At 49.4% G+C, this 22,246-nt stretch overlaps 2 long non-coding RNA genes across 4 annotated transcripts in view; one reads left to right on the top strand and one right to left on the bottom strand.

Moving 5' to 3' along the window:
- Positions 1–8,342: 8,342 nt before the first annotated feature.
- On the bottom strand, positions 8,343–21,631 carry LOC146830213 (uncharacterized). Of its 3 annotated transcripts, XR_014961386.1 has the most exons (6): positions 11,117–11,188; positions 10,430–10,519; positions 10,228–10,317; positions 10,063–10,135; positions 9,205–9,291; positions 8,343–8,767 (listed from the first exon to the last, which is right to left on the bottom strand). It is a non-coding gene; the product is annotated as an uncharacterized LOC146830213 (long non-coding RNA). The 3 variants fall into 3 exon arrangements; XR_014961384.1 differs by lacking the exons at positions 10,430–10,519; positions 11,117–11,188 and adding an exon at positions 21,379–21,631; XR_014961385.1 differs by lacking the exons at positions 10,063–10,135; positions 10,430–10,519; positions 11,117–11,188 and adding an exon at positions 21,379–21,631.
- The window catches only part of LOC146830212 (uncharacterized), a 121,964-nt gene continuing 119,402 nt past the window's right edge, over positions 19,685–22,246 (top strand). Inside the window, exon 1 of the long non-coding RNA XR_014961383.1 lies at positions 19,685–19,893. This is a non-coding gene — a long non-coding RNA (uncharacterized LOC146830212). The remainder of the gene's footprint in view (positions 19,894–22,246) is intronic.

Raw genomic sequence — 22,246 nt, 5'->3', positions numbered from 1 at the left:
TGGTGACTCTACCATAAGTGTCAGGTGCCAGCTGCGCTGCGAAGCCAAACCAGACAGTCCTCACAAGCCGCCACTGGCTTCTAAGGTGGGCGGAGCCAAAGCCCCTCTCCTGGTGAGTCTCACATAAGTGTCAGGCGCCAGCTGCGTTCCGAAGCCAAACCATACAGTCTTCTCATGCCGCCACTGCTCCTGACGTGGGCGGGTCCAAAGCCCTTCTCCTGGTGACTTTCACGTAAACGCCTGGCGACAGCTGCGCAGCAAAGCCAAGCCGTACGGTCCTCGCAAACCGCCACTGCTCCTGCCGTGGGCGGGGCCGAAGCCCCCCTTCTGGTGACTCTTACGTAAACGCCTGGCGACAGCTGCGCTGCGAAGCCAAGCTGTACGGTCCTCGCAAACCGCCACTGCTCCTGCCGTGGGCGTTGCCAAAGCCCCTCTCCTGGTGACTCTCCCAAAAGTACCTGGCGACAGCTGCACTGCAAAGCCAAGCCGCACAGTCCTCGCAAGCCGCAACTCCACCTCACGTGGGCGGAGCCAAAGCCCCTCTCCTGGTGACTCTCCCATAAGTGTTGGGCGCCAGCTGCACTGCGACGCCAGACCATACGGTCCTCGCAAGCCGCCACTGGCTCCTAAGGTGGGCGGAGCCAAAGCCCCTCTAATGGGGACTCTCCCATAAGTGTCAGGTGCCAGCTGCGCTGCAAAGCCAAACCATACAGTCCTTGCAAGCCGCCACTGTCTCCTAAGGTGGCCGAAGCCAAAGCCCCTCTCCTGGTGACTCTCCCATAAGTGTCGTGCGCCATCTGCGCTGCAAAGCCAAACCATACAGTCCTTGCAAGCCGCCACTGGCTCCTAAGGTGGGAGGAGCCAAAGCCCCTCTCCTGGTGATTCTCACTCAAGTGTCGGGCTCCAGCTGCGCTGCGAAGCCAAACCATACAGTCCTCTCAAGTCACCACTGCTCCTGACGTGAGCAGGGCGAAAGCCCCTCTGATGGTGACTCTCACATAAGTGTTGGGCGCCAGCTGCGCTGCAAAGCCAAACCATACAGTCCTCACAAGCCGCCACTCCTCCTAAAATGGGCGGGGCCAAAGCCCCTCTCCTGGTGATGCTCACATAAATTTTGTGCGACAGCTGCGCTGCGAAGCCATACCATACAGTCTATGCAAGCCGTCACTCCTCCTAACGTGGGCGAAGCCAAAGCCCCTCTGCTGGTGACTCTCACATAAATGTCGTACGCCAGCTACGCTACGAAGCCAAACCGTACAATCCTCGCAAGCTGCCACTCCTCCTAACGTGGGCAGAGCCAAAGCCCCTCTCATGGTGACTCTCCCATAAGTGCCTGGCGCGAGCTGCGTTGTGAAGCCAAACCGTACAGTCCTCGCAAGCTGCTACCACTCCTAATGTGGGCAGAGCCAAAGCACCTCTCCTGGTGACTCTCCCATAAGTGCCTGGCGACAGCTGCGTTGCAAAGCCAAGCCGTACAGTCCTTGCAAGCCGCCACTACTCCTAACGTGGGCGGAGCCAAAGCCCCTATCCTGGTGACTCTCCCATAACTGCCTGGCGACAACTGCACTGTGAAGCCAAGCCGTACAGTCCTCGCAAGCCGCCACTGCTCCTAACGTGGCCGGATCCAAAGCTCCTCTCCTGGTGACTTTCCCATAAGTGCCTGGCAACAGCTGCGCTGCAAAGCCAAGCCGTACGGTCCTCGCAAGCCGCCACTGCTCCTTATGTGGGCGGAGCCTAAGCCCTTCTCCTGGTGACTCTCCAATAAATGCCTGGCGACAGCTGCGCTGCGAAGCCAAGCCATACGGTACTCGCAAGCCACCACTGCTCCTGCCGTGGGCGGGGCCAAAGCCCCTCTCCTGGTGATTCTCACATAAATGTCGGGCGCCAGCTGCACTGCGAAGCCAAACCATACAGTCCTTGCAAGCCGCCACTGCTCCTAAGGTGGGCGGAGCCAAAGTCCCTCTGCTGGTGACTCTCACAAATTTCTGGCGCCAGCTGCACTGCGAAACCAAACCGTACAGTCCTCGCAAGCCACCACTGCTTCTAAGGTGGGCAGAGGCAAAGCCCCTCTGCTGGTGACGCTCACAAATGTCTGCCGCCAGCTGTGCTGCGTAGCCAAACCGTACAGTCCTCGCAAGCCGCCACTGATCCTAAGGTGGGCGCAGTCAAAGCCCCTCTGCTGGTGACTTTCACATAAATGTCCTTCGCCAGCTGTGCTGCAAAGCCAAACCGTACAGTCCTCGCAAGCCGCCACTCCTCCTAATGTGGGAGGAGACAAAGCCCCTCTGCTGGTAACTCTCACATAAATGTTGTACGCCAGCTGCGCTACGAAGCCAATCCTTACAGTCCTCGCAAGCCGCCACTCCTCCTAACGTGGGCAGAGCCAAAGCCCCTCTCCTGGTGACTCTCCCATAAGTGCCTGGCTCCAGCTGCACTGCGAAGCCCAGCCATACAGTCCTTGCAAGCCGCTACTTCTCCTAATGTGGGCGGAGCCAAAGCCCCTCTCCTGGTGACTCTCCCATAAGTGCCTGGCGACAGCTGCGATGCGAAGCCAAGCCATACAGTCCTCCGAAGCCGCCGCTGCTCCTAACGTGGGCGTAGCCAGAGCCCCTCTCCTGGTAACTCTCCCATAAGTGCCTGGCGACAGCTGCACTGCGAAGCCAAGCCGTACGGTCCTCGTAAGCCGCTACTGCTCCTGCCGTGGGCGGGGCCAAAGCCCTTGTCCTGGTGACTTTCACGTAAACGCCTGGCGACAGCTGCGCAGCAAAGCCAAGCCGTACGGTCCTCGCAAGCCGCAACTCCACCTAACGTGGGCGGAGCCAAAGCCCCTCTCCTGGTGACTCTCCCATAAGTGTCAGGCGCCAGCTGCGCTGCGAAGCCAAACCATTCAGTCCTCGCAAGCCGCCACTGGCTCCTAAGGTGGGCGGAGCCAAAGCCCCTCTCCTGGTGACTCTACCATAAGTGTCAGGTGCCAGCTGCGCTGCGAAGCCAAACCGTACAGTCCTCACAAGCCGCCACTGGCTTCTAAGGTGGGCGGAGTCAAAGCCCCTCTCCTGGTGAGTCTCACATAAGTGTCAGGCGCCAGCTGCGCTGCAAAGCCAAACCATACAGTCTTCTCATGCCGCCACTGGCTCCTAAGGTGGGAGGAGCCAAAGCCCCTCTCCTGGTGATTCTCACTTAAGTGTCAGGCGCCAGCTGCACTGCGAAGCCAAACCATACAGTCCACTCAAGCCGCCACTGCTCCTAAGGTGTGCGGAGCCAAAGCCCCTCTGCTGGTGACTCTCAAATAAGTCTCTGGCGCCAGCTGCGCTGCGAAGCAAAACCATACAGTCCTCGCAAGTCGCCACTGCTCCTAAGGAGGGTGGAGCCAAAGCCTCTCTGCTGGTGACTCACATAAATGTCGGGCACCAGCTACGCTGCGAAGTCAAACCGTACAGTCCTCGCAAGCAGCCACTCCTCCTAACGTGGGCAGAGCCAAAGCCACTCTGCTGGTGACTCTCACATAAATGTTGTGCGCCACCTGCACTCGAAGCCAAACCGTACAGTCCTCACAAGAAGCCACTCCTCCTAACATGGACGGAGCCAAAGCCCCACTCCTGGTGATTCTGCTATAAGTGCCTGACGTGAGCTGCGCTGCGAAGCCAAGCCGTACAGTCCTCGCAAGCCGCCACTGCTCCTATTGTGGTCGAACCGAAAGCCCCTCTCCTGGTGACTCTCCCATAAGGGCCTGGCGCCAGCTGCGCTGCGAAGCCAAGCCGTACAGTCCTCGCAAGCCACTACTGCTCCTCACATGGGTGGAGCCAAAGCCCCTCTCCTGGTGACTTTCCCATAAATGTCTTGCGCCAGCTGCGCTGCAAAGCCAAACCATTCAGTCCTCACAAGCCGCCACCGCTCTTGACGTGGGCGCGGCCAAAGCCGCTTTCCTGATGATTCTCACATAAATGTAGGGCACCAGCTGCGCTGCGAAGCCAAACCATACAGTCTTTGCAAGCCGCCACCGCTCCTGACGTGGGCAGGGCCAAAGCTGCTCTCCTGGTGATTCTCACATAAATGTCAGGCGCCAGCTGCGCTGCGAAGCCAAACCATACAGTCTTCACAAGCCGCCACTGCTTCTAAGGTGGGCGGAGCCAAAGTCCCTCTGCTGGTGACTCACAAATTTTTGGCGCCAGCTGCACTGCGAAGCCAAACCGTACAGTCCTCGCAAGCCGCCACTGCTTCTAAGGTAGGCAGAGGCAAAGCCCCTCTGCTGGTGACTCTCACAAATGTCTGCCGCCAGCTGCGCTGCAAAGCCAAACCGTACAGTCCTTCCTCGCAAGCCGCCACTGGTCCTAAGGTGGGCACAGTCAAAGCCCCTCTGCTGGTGACTCTCACATAAATATCGGGTGCCAGCTGCGCTGCAAAGCAAAACCGTACAGTCGTCGCAAACCGCCACTCCTCCTAATGTGGGAGGAGACAAAGTCCCTCTGCTGGTGACTCTCACATAAATGTCGTATGCCAGCTGCGCTACGAAGCCAATCCTTACAGTCCTCGCAAGCCGCCACTCCTCCTAACGTGGGCAGAGCGAAAGCCCCCCTCCTGGTGACTCTCCCATAAGTGCCTGGCTCCAGCTGCACTGCGAAGCCAAGCCGTACAGTCCTTGCAAGCCGCTACTCCTCCTAATGTGGGCTGAGCCAAAGCCCCTCTCCTGGTGACTCTCCCATAAGTGCCTGGCGACAGCTGCGCTGCGAAGCCAAGCCGTACGGTCCTCGCAAGCCACCACTGCTCCTGACGTGGGCGGGTCCAAAGCCCTTCTCCTGGTGACTTTCACGTAAACGCCTGGCGACAGCTGTGCAGCAAAGCCAAGCCGTACGGTCCTCGCAAACCGCCACTGCTCCTGCCGGGGCGTTGCCAAAGCCCCTCTCCTGGTGACTCTCCCAAAAGTACCTGGCGACAGCTGCGCTGCGAAGCCAAGCCGTGCAGTCCTTGCAAGCCGCAACTCCACCTAACGTGGGCGGAGCTAAAGCCCCTCTCCTGGTGACTCTCCCATAAGTGTTGGGCGCCAGCTGCACTGCGACACCAGACCATACGGTCCTCGCAAGCCGCCACTGGCTCCTAAGGTGGGCGGAGCCAAAGCCCCTCTAATGGGGACCCTCCCATAAGTGTCAGGTGCCAGCTGCGCTGCAAAGCCAAACCATACAGTCCTTGCAAGCCGCCACTGTCTCCTAAGGTGGCGAAGCCAAAGCCCCTCTCCTGGTGACTCTCCCATAAGTGTCGTGCTCCATCTGCGCTGCGAAGCCAAACCATACAGTCCTCGCTAGCCGCCACTGGCTCCTAAGGTGGGCGGAGCTAAAACCCCTCTCCTGGTGACTCACACATACATGTCAGGCGCCAGCTGCGCTGCGAAACCAAACCATACAGTCCTCTCAAGCCGCCACTGGCTCCTAAGGTGGGCGGAGCCAAAGCCCCTCTAATGGGGACCCTCCCATAAGTGTCGGGCTCCAGCTGCGCTGTGAAGCCAAACCATACAGTCCTCAAGTCACCACTGCTCCTGACGTGAGCAGGGCGAAAGCCCCTCTGATGGTGACTCTCACATAAGTGTTGGGCGCCAGCTGCGCTGCAAAGCCAAACCATACAGTCCTCACAAGCCGCCACTCCTCCTAAAATGGGCGGGGCCAAAGCCCCTCTCCTGGTGATGCTCACATAAATTTTGTGCGACAGCTGCGCTGCGAAGCCATACCATACAGTCTATGCAAGCCATCACTCCTCCCAACGTGGGCGAAGCCAAAGCCCCTCTGCTGGTGACTCACATAAATGTCGTACGCCAGCTACGCTACGAAGCCAAACCGCACAATCCTCGCAAGCTGCCACTCCTCCAACTGTGGGCAGAGCCAAAGCCCCTCTCATGGTGACTCTCCCATAAGTGCCTGGCGACAGCTGCGTTGCAAAGCCAAGCCGTACAGTCCTTGCAAGCCGCCTCTACTCCTCACGTGGGCGGAGCCAAAGCCCCTCTCCTGGTGACTCTCCCATAACTGCCTGGCGACAGCTGCACTGTGAAGCCAAGCCGTACAGTCCTCGCAAGCCGCCACTGCTCCTAACGTGGCCGGAACCAAAGCTCCTCTCCTGGTGACTTTCCCATAAGTGCCTGGCGACAGCTGCGCTGCAAAGCCAAGCCGTACGGTCCTCGCAAGCCGCCACTGCTCCTTATGTGGGCGGAGCCTAAGCCCCTCTCCTGGTGACTCTCCAATAAATGCCTGGCGACAGCTGCGCTGCGAAGCCAAGCCATACGGTACTCACAAGCCACCACTGCTCCTGCCGTGGGCGGGGCCAAAGCCCCTCTCCTGGTGACTCTCCCATAAATGCCTGGCGACAGCTGCGCTGCAAAGCCAAGCCGTACAGTCCTCACAGGCCGCCAATGCTCCTAACCTGGGCGGAGCCAAAGCCCCTCTCCTGGTGACTTTCCCATAACTGCCAGCGACAGCAGCATGGCGAAGCCAAGCCAAACAGTCCTTTCAAGCCGCCACTGCTCCTAACATGGGCGGAGCCAAAGCCCCTCTCCTGGTGACTCTCCCATAAGTGCCTGGCAACAGCTGTGCTGCTAAGCCATGCCGTACGGTCATTGCAAGCCGCCACTGCTTGTAACCTGGGCAGAGCCAAATCCCCTCTTCTGGTGACACTCCCATAAGTGCCTAGTGACAGCTGCGCTGCTAAGCCAAGCCGTACGGTCATTGCAAGCCACCACTGCTCCTAACCTGGGTGGAGACAAAGCCCCTCTTCTGTTGACACTCCCATAAGTGCCTGGTGACAGCTGCGCTGCGAAGCCAAGCCGTACGGTCCTCGCAAGCCGCCACTGCTCCTAACCTTGGCGGAGACAAAGCCCCTCTTCTGTTGACACTCCCATAAGTGCCTGGTGACAGCTGCGCTGCGAAGCCAAGCCGTACGGTCCTCGCAAGCCGCCACTGCTCCTAACCTAGGCGGAGCCAAAGCCCCTCTCCTGGTGACTCTCCCATAAGTGCCTGGCGACAGCTGCGCTGCGAAGCCAAGATGTACAGTTCTCGCAAGCCGCCACTGCTCCTTACCTGGGCGGAGCCAAAGCCTCTCTCCTGGTGACTCTCCCATAAGTGCCTGCCGACAGCTGCGCTGTGAAGCCAAGCCATACAGTCCTTGCAAGCCGCCACTGCTCCTAACATGGGCGGAGCCAAAGCCCCTCTCCTGGTGACTCTCCCATAAGTGCCTGGCGACAGCTGTGCTGCTAATCCAAGCCGTACAGTCCTCACTTGCCGCCAATGCTCCTAACCTGGGCGGAGCCAAAGCCCCTCTCCTGGTGACTTTCCCATAACTGCCAGCGACAGCAGCATGGCGAAGCCAAGCCAAACAGTCCTTTCAAGCCGCCACTGCTCCTAACATGGGCGGAGCCAAAGCCCCTCTCCTGGTGACTCTCCCATAAGTGCCTGGCGACAGCTGTGCTGCTAAGCCAAGCCGTACGGTCATTGCAAGCCGCCACTGCTCGTAACCTAGGCAGAGCCAAATCCCCTCTTCTGGTGACACTCCCATAAGTGCTTGGTGACAGCTGCGCTGCTAAGCCAAGCCGTACGGTCATTGCAAGCCGCCACTGCTCCTAACCTGGGCGGAGACAAAGCCCCTCTTCTGTTGACATTCCCATAAGTGCCTGGTGACAGCTGCGCTGCGAAGCCAAGCTGAACAGTTCTCGCAAGCCGCCACTGCTCCTAACCTGGGCGGAGCCAAAGCCCCTCTCCTGGTGACTCTCCCATAAGTGCCTGGCGACAGCTGCGCTGCGAAGCCAAGACATACAGTCCTTGCAAGCCGCCACTGCTCCCACAATGGGCGGAGCCAAAGCCCCTCTCCTGGTGACTCTCCCATAAGTGCCTGGCGACAGCTGTGCTGCTAAGCCAAGCCGTACGGTCATTGCAAGCCGCCACTGCTCCTAACCTGGGCGGAGCCAAAGCCCCTCTGCTGGTGACTCTCCCATAACTGCCTGGCGACAGCTGCACTTTGAAGCCAAGCCGTACGGTCCTCACAAGCCGCCACTGCTCCTAACCTAGGCGGAGCCAAAGCCCCTCTCCTGGTGACTCTCCCATAAGTGCCTGGTGACAGCTACGCTGCGAAGCCATGCTGTAGAGTTCTCGCAAGCCGCCACTGCTCCTAACCTGGGCGGAGCCAAAGCCCCTCTCCTGGTGACTCTCCCATAACTCAATATGGAAAACACAAGGGGCCCCTGAAAAAAGGATGAACCCTAACAGGGATATCAATTATTTGGAAAAACACTATGCACCGGGTTAAGTACTATGGTGTCCTAGAAGGGCCTATAAACTCTAGAAACACAAAATCCAATACAAATATGTAGAAAAATTATATATGTAGTTGTTATTAATCTTCTTTTTGTTTTGTATATAAAAAAGTAATTGATAGAAAAGACATTTACAAATCATCCAACATTAATTTCACTGCATGAATGAATGCACATGATAAATATTTCCTGTATACATTAGAACCACCTGTTGATTGAAGTTACAGTACAACCTAGGGAGAATATATCATGAATACAAATTGAAGATACAAATATATCTGTGATGATATTAATTTCATAATCATCTGCATTATCCTTGTGCGATTAAGCATGTGATCAAAGCCATATCTGAAGACATTGGCAGTATTCATAAAATATCAGTTGAACATGTGATCAAGGCCATATCTGAAGACACTGGTAGTATTCATAAAAAGTCAACGCGTTTCGGCAAAGCCTTCTTCAGGATTTTCATACCAGTGGTTACTAAAATGACAAATAGAAACATAATTGTGATCTAGAGTTTAACCGCTCTTTCAATAATTCATTGAATATATACATACCTCACCAAAGAGATTTAGATTTAAAGATAACATACACTAAAAGATGTCTGAGATAGTTGGACTTGAACATTGCTGTGTGTAACAATAACAGGACAAATCAATAACAGTGAAACATTTTCTCTCTCAATCAAAAATGAAATAATATTAAACATGCATCTAAAAATAAAAATAAACAAAATTGATAAAAAGTTAATCATGTGAATGAATCCTCAAATAGGATCCTATATTGCGGTGACTGATATTCTTTATCTTATCATCGGCTACAAAGGAAGACCCTAAATAACATGATTTTATCTATCTGATGTAACAGACAACTAAAATTCAAATTTTTAAGATATGATATTACTTCTATAGCTTTACCTTTGGTTGAATCTATAGATGGTATAATCAACGACCACTCTTCATTTGTGAAAGATTAGAAATTGTGATCGATCGTTCTTGATGACACTATATTTTAGGGCGAAGAGGAACATGAGCACTCAATTAGTTTTAAATAGTGTTAAAAGTTTTTTTTTAGATACACTACAAACGCAAATCTCCATGGGGCATATGTATCAAACCCTTTTCCCGTTCGCAAACGGGCCGATTCTCAGAATCGGCCCGTTTGCGAACGGGAAAAGGCCTTTTGCGATTCTCTATTTTGCGATTGCATTTAAGGAATCACAAATTGCGATTCCTTCAATGCAATGTATGAAGCCTAGAAAAATTGCAATTTGGCCGTAAGAAATCGCAAATTACCACCAACTTCAAGTTGGTGTTAATTTACGATTTCATTGAAAAATGCACTTTTTGGCATTTTTCAAAGTGCCATGTGACGCACAGACATGCCCTGAGGGCATGTATATGCGCCACATGTGCATACATACATATTTCAGGGGTGCAACAGGGTGTCCTTTTGACACCCTAGCACCCTTGGAATTGCATTCTCATTTTGCGATTCTCAAATTGCGAATCGCAAAATGAGAATGTCTTCCCATTCATTCCTATGGGCCTCCTAGCCCATAGGATTGAATGGGAAGGTTTTCCTTAATTGCGATTAGCAATTTGCTAATCGCAATTAAGGAATGCCAAGGAATCGCAAATCATTTGCGAATTTTTTATTACATCCCGTTTTGCAATTCTCAAATAGCGATTCCCTAAAAATCGCTATTTGAGAATTGCAAAAACGCAACTTGATACATATGCCCCCATATCTATATAGCATGATGAAATGGATACCTTAATCAGTTCTGGATGTCTGTGTAGATCTGTAAATACTTCCTTGCCATAAATCATGAGAGACTTGAATTACCTTAATATGAGGAAAGAAATTTAAACGTTTCAAAAATTTAAACCAATCACTATCTGAAAACGGGCAATTTTATGTGTCCTGATGACACTTACCTTTCCTTTTATGTCTTGACTTGTAACTGCTTAATGACTCCATATTCTACTTGCTTTTAATTCGATCGAAATTACGGCTGACATCATATTCTGTAAAGAAAATATATTTACGATTTACTAAATGATGTTTGGTTAGTTTTTAAACCTAATTGTCCATATTTGTTTTTAAATGTATTATTTATTGAAGCTCAGATGCACTAACCTTCAATTATAGGGTGAATGCCACCAATAGCATATATCTCTGTATCTGAGCTTTTGATGGAATGAAATTAGATAATATGATCTGATGACCCTGCATGTATGAATGAATCATTAGACTAACCTCGCCAAGTTGACAGAATATCACTCTTCAGATATATTCTTAGCGCTATCTCATATGGTGTGCATTATTTTGTAAGCGAAACATGCTGGTAAGCTATCAGGGAAATAATACCCCCAAATTCAGTCCAATGAATAAAGGATCTGAATGTAAAGGACTGAGTTTCTAGGCATTCATAACTAAAATGGTTGGGCTTGCCAAGAAGTTAGCTATCAATTTGGTGTCAGACGAAGCAATGAATGTGCAGCATCATACTGCCTGCACAAAATTGTCAAATATGGAATAATTTTTGTCAACACTCAACAATTCAAAATGTCATGAATCCTGTGATATTGTGCTTATATATCAAATGACACGAGTACCCGCCAAAAAGATCGAAAAATTATGGTATGAAGTTTTAGCTGTACATATGCTACTCCGCCGTAGGTGGCTGCATGGCATAACTTAATTATGGCATAGAGGCTAGCGATAAGTTGTTATCCTAAAACAAGCTAAATGCACCATATGGCCCAAAAGATTTTTAATTCTAAATCAAAGCGAGAATATAAAACGCGTGCTCATTGAACATACCGAAAGAAATGGTCGAAACTGATTGTAGCCGCCGGTCCATGCCTCGATCAAAAACGCGCCCGAAATCAATTCTATGTCAGGACAGGAGGCTCCGATTATGCTTTCTCATTTCTTTATTAGAAATGCCCAGCAGCCAATCAGAACCGTTTATGAAACGAAAAAACTACAGTACCCATGAGCACCAGGGTACCACGTGACCAACCATAGAGTCTCTCATATAAAAGGTACAACAGGAGAAAGTACGTCCTCTTTCTTTGCTGCTCCGCAGCCAGTTAAGTGCCTTTTTCATTTTACTCTTGCTACATTGTTGCATTATTATCTGTGCGATACCGCTTTGACGCGCTCGCTTGCAAATTGTTATTTATTGCTAGTTACATTGTTGCGCGCTGTCTCACGCGGTTTATTTATTTATTCAGCTCCGCTTTCGCGCGGTGCACATGCAGGGAGCGTGGTCTCACCTCCCTAGGGCGTGACGCTCGCTCGAGCGTCGGTGTCCGTGTTGGTGGAGTGGGAGTTAAGGGGCTGAGAAGCTCGCGCTAGCGCGCGTGCTTCTCTGTTTACATCGGAATCTGAGGCGGCCGTTACCGCGCATGCGCGGCGGCCATTTTCTTTGTTTACAAAGCGTGTTTTCACACGGAGCTCAATAGAATCGGTTGTTCTTCACACCGCTGCCCACTGCCTCAGCTTCTCTTCAGCCCCATCGACGCCCTTGGCTGTTTAAAGGCCTGGGGCTGTACAATAACGCATAGGCTCTGCCTAGAGTGACTCAGCAAGCCCTCCCTCCACAATTAATTAATTTATTTATTTTGGTCAGGTTTTTTCTGTCCTTCTACGTGGCTTGCTGTGGGGTTTTTCACTCCCCCTGAATTGTGCCTTTGGCATTGTGATATCTATTGACATTGGAGTGTCATTTTGTGGGCATTACTTTCACTTTTCCAGTGAAGCAAGGTAAAATGGAGGAGTATTTTGATGAGGATGATTACTCCTTTGAGGATGAGGGCTCAAGTTTCCTCGAGCAGGATTTAGTAGAAGCTTTGGACCAAGGAGTTCAGCACTCTGTTAATAAAGCCCTGGTCCACGCTATTAATCCGCTGAAGCGTCATTTGACGCAATATGCCAAGCAACAGGGTTGGTTGCCTTCTTCTCGTTCTTCCAAGTCACCAATAAATCCGCATAGGTCGGATTTTAAACGTTTGGCTAAATCTCTAGCCTCAGAAAAGGCTTCCTCCATTCCTTTGGTAGGCGCTTCTACCTCGGCAGGCTGCCATACTGACACTGAAGGTCCTCCTTCTTCCTCTTCTGACCAGGATGTTCCTCCACCACGCAAGAAGGCTCGCAAGGAGCATTACGTGGACGCTCCTACTCACCCTCAGGTCCTAACCTTTGAACCATCGGAGATTTATCACCCCCATTCGTCTTCATGGCTTCCTTCTCCTGCGGTAGCGGAATATGTCCAGGCGCACATCCGTCAACCCTTTGAAAAGGATGTTAGGGCTCGCCTCCGCTCCGAGTGCCCTCGCCCGGATCTTGCAGATCACCTGGCAGACACTCCTGAAATTGACCCCACAATGCTTTCATATCTGAAAAAATTTGCTAAGGATCCAAAAAAGGGTCTAGACAGATCTTGGCGTTCCTGTCAGGATAAAATGCTGGATTTAATGGGACCCCTTACCAAGATCCTGGATCTCGGATTTCAGGCCAAGGAAGCTGACTCCCTTGTGGATCCGGATGAACTCATAGAATGGGCTCAGAGGGCTATTTGCCAGTTAGGCAACGCAAATTGTGCAATTTCAAGTGAGCGCCGCCGCTCTATTCTTCTAAAAATTGATCCCAAATTGACGGAACTCTCTACTTCCGAATCTGGTCCGGTGGCACAAGGTCTTTTATTCGGCCAACCGTTTCTTAAGGAACTCACTAAGTTTGTTGCAACCTTCAGCGGTTTGGATAAGGCGCAAGCTTCCATCAAGCGTGCACTTCGTCCGGTTTTTGCCAGGGCCGGACGACATAGGGGACGCTCGTTCGGCCGTGGCTCCAATAACCCCTCCCAGAGAGGTTATCAGTCCCAGAGAGGCGGTGGTCAGGAATCCGGCTACAACTCCCGCTCGAACTTCTATCCTTCCCGAAAAGGGAGAGGTCAATTCCGGAAAGGCCGCTCCGGTGGCAACCAAGGTGCTTATCAAGACTCTAATACCTCAGGTGAGTTTGATTTCTTTTTCCGAGGTGGTTCTGGGGGGCAGAATACGTTTTTTTCTCCAGAACTGGCGTCAAATCTCCAACGATGCTTGGGTTCTGCAAACTGTTCAAGGTTTCAAAATAGAATTCTATCAGACCCAACATCAATCCCTTCCCCCAACTCCTCTCCATTTTTCTCTTCAGGACCAAAAGTTTATTTCGGCAGAGATAGAATCCCTTCTCGCCAAAGGGGCAATCACCTCAACTGTCCCCCACCCTCACGGGTTCATCAGCAATGTTTTCTTGGTTCAGAAAAAAGGGGGTGGCAATCGTCTGGTCCTCAACTTGAAGGATTTCAACGGAAGTGTAGTTTACAGACATTTCAAAATGGAAGGGATCCATCTTTTGCGCGATCTTCTTCGCGAAGGGGACTGGATGGTTCGGCTCGACCTCAAGGATGCGTATCTTTCCATTCCCATTTACGAGCCTCATCGTCGTTTTCTTCAATTCAGTTGGCAGGGGATTTGGTACGAATACACGGTTCTCCCTTTCGGCCTCTCGTCAGCACCCTGGTGCTTCACGAAACTTCTGAGGCCCGTAGTGGAATGTCTGCGTGCTCGGGGTGTCCGCCTGATAATCTATCTCGATGACATTCTTCTCATGGCGGACAACCCCCTCACAGTATTAACACACCTGGAATGGTCTATCGACCTTTTACAATCCCTGGGTTTTCTAGTCAATCCGCAGAAGTCTATCTTGAACCCTACTCAAGTAATCGAGTTTCTGGGTTTCCAAGTGAATTCCCTATCCTGTCAACTATTACTACCACACCAAAAGATTCGGTACATCAAGAGGGAATTGAGGTCTGTTCTTTCCAGACAGATTGTGTCGTTGAGATCGTTAGCACGTGTAGTCGGTCTATTGGCGTCCTCCATTCAGGCGATATTCCCAGGTCCGCTGCACTACAGAGCACTTCAGAGATTGAAGATTCGTCATCTCCAAAAAGGTCTTCGTTATTCAGATCTGATTCCTCTTTCCGAGGATGCGAAGAGCGAGATGCAATGGTGGTTGGACCACATGGAGGCCTGGAATGGACGAGCCCTGTTCGGCTCCGCTCCGGATCTGGTGATAGAATCCGATGCCAGTCTTTGGGGTTGGGGAGCCCGGTGCGGTCCCATCTCCACCGGGGGTCGCTGGTCCCCCCAGGAACTGTCTCTTCACATCAATTGCCTAGAACTTCTAGCGGGGTCCTTTGCGATTCGGTGCTTCTCCCCTCATCAGACCAATTGTTGTATTCTTCTCCGCATGGACAACGTTTCAGCGGTCCGGTATGTCAACAAGTTGGGGGGAACACGATCCAAGATTTTGGCGGAGATCGCCAAGGATTTTTGGCACTTCTGTCTTCAACAGAAGATCACAGTTATTGCCGAATATCTTCCCGGTTGCCGCAATCAGATTGCGGACTGGAACTCTCGCCATCTTCGCGATTTCAGCGATTGGCGCCTTCACCCGCGCATTTTTCGCATTCTCCGTCGGACTTGGGGTCAATGTCACCTGGATCTGTTTGCGTCTCGCCTAAATACTCAACTCCCTCTATTCTTCAGCTGGAGGCCGGATCCGAAAGCCCTGGCCACAGATGCATTTCTTCAGACTTGGCCGTCCACTCTGTGTTACGCCTTTCCCCCGTTCATGTTGATTCCCAGGGTTCTGGCCTACTCGAAACGTTTTCAAACGGAGCTAATTCTCATTGCTCTGCTGTGGAGAGCTCAACCATGGTTCCCAGATCTTCTGGAGATGTGTTGTGCGGTCCCGTTCCTTCTTCCCCAGAAGTGGAATCTGTTGTTGGATCCCCTAGGCGATCCGCATCCCCTGGTTCTATCCGGCAATCTCCTTCTGTTGGCGTGCCGAGTTTCGGGGATCGCTGGTCGCTCCCAGGCCTTTCATGCGACGCTTCCAAATTCATCAGTGACGCCTGGTCTCTCAGTACTCACAAAAGATATAGAGCCTCATGGAAACGTTGGTGTGACTGGTGTGTTCAGCGGGAAGTTGATCCCACTTCAGCAGATGTGGCTCTGATTATTAATTTTCTAGCTTCTCTCGCTTCTTCTGGTTTGGCTTATCGTACGGTCAACAACTTCCGTTCCGCCATCTCTGCCGCCCACGTTCCCATCAATGGCAAACCGGCGGGTGAACATCCCTTAATTTCCAAATTGCTTAAGGGCATTCGTTTAGCGAATCCTCCGTGCCCTAAATATGTCTCGCTTTGGGATGTCTCCATTGTTTTGAGATTTTTGGAGGCTTGGCCTTCTAATTCATTACTTTCTCGCAAGCAACTCTCTGCTAAATTGACTATGCTGTTATGTCTCGTTTCTTGCAAACGAGTTTCTGACGTGCGGGCGTTAGACTTGGCAGGTCGCAGATTTACACCTGAGGGTGTCACTTTTCTAATTTCTAAACGCACCAAGACTGCTACCTCTTCGGTTACTTATCCTTCTTTTCCTCATCACCCCAACCTTTGCGTTGTTCAATGTGTCAAGGATTACGAGGTATGTACTGCCCCTTTACGTTCTGATACACAGGGTCAACTACTTATTGCCTTGCAGAAACCTTTTCGTCCTGTTACTCCTGCTACTTTAGCTCGCTGGGTTAGATGGCTCTTGTCTGAGGCTGGAATTGATGTTTCCATTTTTGGTGCTCATTCGGCTCGCGGGGCCATGGCCTCTAAAGCGTTCTCGATGGGTGTTTCATTACTGGACATCATGAAAACCGCAGATTGGTCTTCTGATTCTATGTTCAAGACCTTTTATTACAAGCCTATCGAACATATTGCTTCTGTAGTGGTGGATCAGCTTTGAACAAGCATAATCGGAGCCTCCTCTCCTGACATAGAATTAAAAATTTGCAAACATTCGTGACAAGAATTTTCAATTCTATTAAGGACAAGGAGGCGAGGATTATCCCACCCAAAGTCATGTTTGATTCTCATGTTTATCATTGTCACAGTTGCATTTGATTTATGACAATGCATTGATTTTCTCTCTGTTTACCCTTCCCCTTTTATTGCCTTCACTCTCTTTATCGGATGAGTATTACGGCTGTACTTTCTTTTCAGGTTCTGACCCGAAATAGTGATTCTGCTGTTTATCCTGCTTACTCCGCTTGGATGATCTGCTGCCTTCCTCTGTTCGGCGTTTGCTGTGTTTCTAGCGTCAGGATGATCACCGGCTGTGGCTGATGGACTCTGTTTCCTGGCATGCTTCGTTTTCCATTGGATTTCATGTTTTTTCCTGTGAACTGTTCCTCACCAAAGAAAGAGGACGTACTTTCTCCTGTTGTACCTTTTATATGAGAGACTCTATGGTTGGTCACGTGGTACCCTGGTGCTCATGGGTACTGTAGTTTTTTCGTTTCATAAACGGTTCTGATTGGCTGCTGGGCATTTCTAATAAAGAAATGAGAAAGCATAATCCTCGCCTCCTTGTCCTTAATAGAATTGAAAATTCTTGTCACGAATGTTTGCAAATTTTTAATTCCTGTTTATATTGACTGACGCGTTTGTCGTTTCCTGACTCAATGACGTCATTAGTACGCGCGCGCTGTTGTTTAAGCAATTTGATAGAAGCCCGGTGGCCATATTGGAGTGTCTGCTAGTCGTCGTTTTTCTAGTTAAAGTATGTTACAGTGACACCAGTTCTTCTTGATTTCTTCATATAACAAAGATGAAAATGGAAGACAAGAAAAAAAAAACATGCCATGGCATCCAATAGCTATACGGGGTCTGTGCGAACGTGGAAGTCTATTTTAACAGCGACGTATTTAATAGATATATTTCAAATTAATCGACCCTGGTAGCCATTACCTTGCTGTATCTATTGGGTTTTAAATCTTAACGAATTATAACACCTTTAGCTAACATTCATGTGTAGGATGCATCATTGCGTGCCATGAGTTACCACACACATAAATCTCCTAGAGAGACCCCATTTCCATCTCTATTGTCATATGGAGCCTGAACAGCTCACTTTTATGAATTTCAATATAACAACAAGCATTTACAATGCAATGGTCTCGGCAATATTATAGGTAGAGCTATTGGTATTGCTCATTATTTTTTTATCATTTTTGTATCCCTAAATAAATGGCATTGTCATTTCTATTGGCATTAGCTTTTTTTTTGCATATGTGATACCTATTGCATTAGCACAGAGAGAGTGAGGTAGTGAGATAGAGAAAGAGAGTGAGGTATTAAAATAGAGAGTGAGGTAGTGAGAGAGAGTGAGGTAGATAGAGAGTGAGGTAGTGAGATAGAGAGAGTGAGGTAGTGAAAGAGTGAGGTAGTGAGGGAGAGGGATGTTGTGAGGTAGTGATATATAAGCATAGAGTGATGTTGTGATGTAGTGAGATAGAGAGAGAGGTAGTGAAAGAGAGAGTGAAAGTGAGTTAGTGAGATATAAAGAGTGAGGTAGTGAGATAGAGAGTGATTGAGGTAGTGAGTGAGAGAGAGTGAAGTTGTGAGATTGTGAGCTAGAGAGTGAGGTAGTGATGTTTTGAGAGAGAGAAGTTGTGAGATAGTGAGGTAGTGAGATAGAGTGGAGTAGTGAGGTAGAGAGAGTTATGTAGTGAGAGAGAGTGAGGTAGTAAAACAGTGATGTAGTGAGGGAGAGGGATGTAGTGAGATGTAAGCAGAGTGGTGTTATGATGTAGTGAGATAGAGAGAGGTAGTGAAAGAGACAGTGAAAGTTAGTTAGTGAGATAGAAAGAGTGAGGTAGAGAGATAGAGAGTGAGTGATGTAGTGAGTTAGAGAGAGAGTGAAGTTGTGATATAGAGAGTGAGGTAGTGAGAGAGTGAGGTAGTGATCTTTTTAGAGAGAGAAGTAGTGAGATAGTGAGGTAGTGATATAGATAGAGGGGAGTAGTGATGTATAGAGAGTTATGTAGTGGGAAAAGAGAGAGAAGTTGCGAGACAATAAGGTAGTGGAGTGTGTGATGTGTAAAATCAGCGCCGATAGAGCTCACAAAAGCATCTCCCAAAACTCTTTTACATTGTCTGGCAGTAATTAATTTTAACTTTCTTTTTAGCAATTGTTCAATTGGCTATAAACCCTAATCTAAGGCCAACAATGTGAAATGCTGAAATAAACACACCAGAGTGAGGAAAAAGAAGTATATATTTCTTTGTAAAACAGAAACGGACAGTAAATATTGTAAAGTAATGTATATTTTTGAATGTTGATAAAGTGGTTAAAAAAAAAAAGCTGTTCCATTTACAAGGTAACTTTTTATGCAATTTGTAGATGTACAGTATTTAAAAGATCTTTACTATTTTGCTGGTATACAAAATCTTTTTTCTTTTATATTGTAATTTCGCGACTGTGGCATCACACTTAAAAGTGTCCGCCTGTAGGAAGTGAGAAAGCTGGACGTTGTTTTGGTGTGACCTTTGATGTAACGTGGGGGCTTTAAGCTATTAAACAACTGGTAACTGTTATCAACAGAGCGAACTCTGTGCCATGACGTAGGAATGAGCGCTCCGGTCTTCATTTCTTCCCAGCGCCAAGAAGTCTGGCATGGTGGGAAATCTTCCAATTGTTCTTTTATAGGAGGCTGTGGCAGCAAATAAAACCCACACAGCCTGACTTTGAGATTGTTATCTGTTTGAGAGCAACGAATGATTGATGTCTGGTGACCCATAGGTAAGAAGTATCCCACAAACACTGCTATGTTGCTTTGAACCTTAGATCCCGTTTGTGGTGATTGCTACAGTTGTAGGCGCTGTGCTGTTTTATAGGAGCAGTGAAAGGGAATCCCATTATGATAGAAGGAAGACGGAAACTTTATAATAAGAAAAGAGCAAACTGTAAGTGTGCTAGGAGAGGAATACTAACATATATGAAGTTGAGGGTAAAAAGGCAAAAAAATACTAATTTTGAAAAAAGTATTTAACAAACCTGAAGTCCTATTGGTAATTATTATTCCGTGTTAAATTTTAATGCATTCTGGGATATATACAAAGCGACAGACGCGTCCACCTTTGATAAAGGGCCAGGCCGGATGACCTGTGCAGCTAACGTTAAAAGAAGGACTTTTCTACAGTGTCTGCTTTAATTTTCCAGCTCCTGGGTAATCCCGGCCTGTGTTGGAGTTTTGCACAAGGAAATGCCTGAATTTAAAGGAGCAGATGAATGAGGAGCGGATAATGGGAAGGGCAGAGAGGGGACCACAGGCAGAAACACTAGCCCTGTGGGCAGCAGTCGGAAGACCCTGTTTCGGTGTGGCCCCAAGCCTGGCAACCTGTTCGTAAAATAATAGGGGTCTGCGGGTTTTATATTGTGAAGGGGGAAAATTGCATGTACTTGAAGCGCAAACTTTATAAACTCGGTTACTGGCAGCAGAGGAGGGAAAAGTGCCTAGCACGTTAGAGTTCCACCGAGGGCGTGCTTTTGTCACTCTAGCTGAGGGGAGGGAAGGGGGAGGTGAAATGAAAGGGGGAGGGGGAAGCAAATGGAGGTCTGGCAGCACCCTGCCGCGGAGCTCTAATCTCGTGCTTTAAGAATGGAGGCGGCGGGGGAGGAGCAGGGGGACAGCTGGTTTCAGTGCGTGAAGAGGTCAGTGCTCTGCTTTATATAACACAGCCCCCCTTCGGGGGGTTTCTAGGGTTTGACTCTCCTTTTGCAGCAACTGCTGCACAAAGTTGCACAGGGGACGTCTCCACGCAGCTCTGTTTCCTGTCCCGTTTGCTTTACGTTTAACCGCTCTCTGACCAGTTATCTGCTCAGTATGTTGACGAGCTGTTCTTTTCGTCCACACCGTAAATAAACACATAATAATTTTCTTGCAAAGCAACAACAAAAAATACACGCTATTACTGCACACCCCTTGCATTACGTTGTGGCTGCTAAAATAAGGATGGTTGTGTATTTGGACATAAGCGAAAGCTGAAATATCGAACAAAAGTACCTGCTGCGCAAGTCTCTTTGTTGCGTTGACATATTTGAGAAGACACATCAGTAGCAGAGACGGGAGTTGTGGACCGCCGTATTATTGTGGTCAGGATAGAATAATCTTTGCACTTAGACAAAGTGCTTAATTTGTGCTTGTTGTTGCAGGTGGTGGGCTCCGGCAGTTATTTCTGGGGGTCAGGACTTAATTTTCTTAATTAGTGTTTGAACTGTCGACGCGAGCATCGGAGGAGCGGTTTATGGGCTGGCTGCAGAAGAAAGGAAATATATATTCCTGTGGTGATCTGTGCGACGCCTTATGGAGTCCACATAGCACTTAAAATGTATGTGTGTATGAATGCAACTTGCTTGAAGCTGCTCACACTTTAACCTGTACTTAATTTGTCGGAAAAATAATAAGTACTAGGGCTCTCTTAAGGGTGTAATTTCTGCCTGCACTGCCCATTGCCACTGTCAGCACTGCCAACTACAGTAACAACACAATTACTAACCATCACACTCCTACAGTTATGAAAGTACCTTAAGAGTATATTAGAATGCCCCTCCTACCAATGTATTTAAATTAGTTCAAGAGATAAACACCCGTAAACCCCACCCACCTCATAACTTTGTTGATGACTCCGTTGCATTCGAAAAGTATTTGAAAAGCTCATTAGCTCCTGTGGTGTATTTACTACCTTGCAGCCTCAACTGGCCCTCTTCAATCACTTCGTTGCAGCACCACTTCCAAGCCAATGAATAAAGCTGCTGGGTTGCAGACTTTGCACGAGCACACCAGTACCTGTTTTCAGTTCATTGCGCATAGCCACCAGACAAACACATTACTATTGTGCTACCGAAGTTCAAAAGTTCCTTGCGTCTCCTGCCCTGGAGGCATACTTCTGGCGCACTAAACCAGCACGTCAAACTAGATCACACGCTGCATAGAGAACTCACAAGCGCACCTCACACCACGATTCACTAGAGCTGCACCCACCGACGGTCAAACGTGAAGCAGTTTTTAATAAGACGCGAGAGCTTCTGTTAAACAATGAATTACAGCAATGCCAATCCTAGGTTAGAGTTAAAAAACACAAACTTGGAAGCATGTTCAGTAGTATGTAATAGCAGCAGTGGAAGACAAAAACATACCGATACAGCTGCTCGTGGAGGCTTTATGTAATGTAGACAGCGTGCTCAGCATAATAACAAAGGAGGGTCACTGTGCGGCATTCTTTAATCATTGCTCCTTGAAGGGTGGCTCTTAGCTGAAAGTACGTTGGAGCTAGGGCTGCTGATACGTGGGGGCTGGAGGGGCCAGGCACCCCACCATCATTATGCCGATCGCGGCACTCGCGAGTTAGCTATAAACATCTGAAGCTAAAGCGCGGGTGCCGCAATTGCTTAAAAAGTAAGGAAATAGAACATTTGCATTTTTTTCTATTTCCTTACTTTTGAAGCAATCGCGGCACCTGCGCTTTAGCTTCAGATGTTTAAAACTAAAGCGCGAGTACCGCGATTGAAATTAAAGTAAACAAATAGGGGGGGGGGGGGGGAATGGCGGCCGCACGTTTTTTTTTAAATTCTGTTTGTTTACTTTTGTTATAATGGCGGCACTGGTGCCCCATTGTAACAAAAGTTAGTAAATGGGAAAGAACAAAAAGCAGTAGTCACTCAGTTGCCCGATTTCTATGCTGCCCTCAGAGGGAGAGGTTGTTGTGGTTCAGGGGTTGGAGCTGCCGGGCTGGGGCGGCATCTGCAGGGACTGGGCTTCTATTAACGCTGCCTCTGACGGGCTAATCCTTTGCTTCAATGGTGTGGAGCCTCAGCCTCGGAGCCGCTGCATGTGTCACCCAGTCATGGCGGGTCCCGGCCGTGGTTGCTGATTAAGATACAGGGCCTAACTAGGCGGGCAGCGCGCGAGAGCAACAACAAGAAGATCCTCACGGCCAGACACCAGCAAAACAATGGCGGATGGAAGCTCCGAAACTTTTTCGGATTCGGGGGCGTGTTCCTGCTG

This window comes from Triturus cristatus, chromosome 5_1, assembly GCF_964204655.1.
Source record: "Triturus cristatus chromosome 5_1, aTriCri1.1, whole genome shotgun sequence".
Taxonomy (NCBI): Eukaryota; Metazoa; Chordata; class Amphibia; order Caudata; family Salamandridae; genus Triturus; species Triturus cristatus.
The sequence above is the reverse complement of the archived record's forward strand: the minus strand, read 5'-3'. Positions and strand labels throughout refer to the sequence as shown.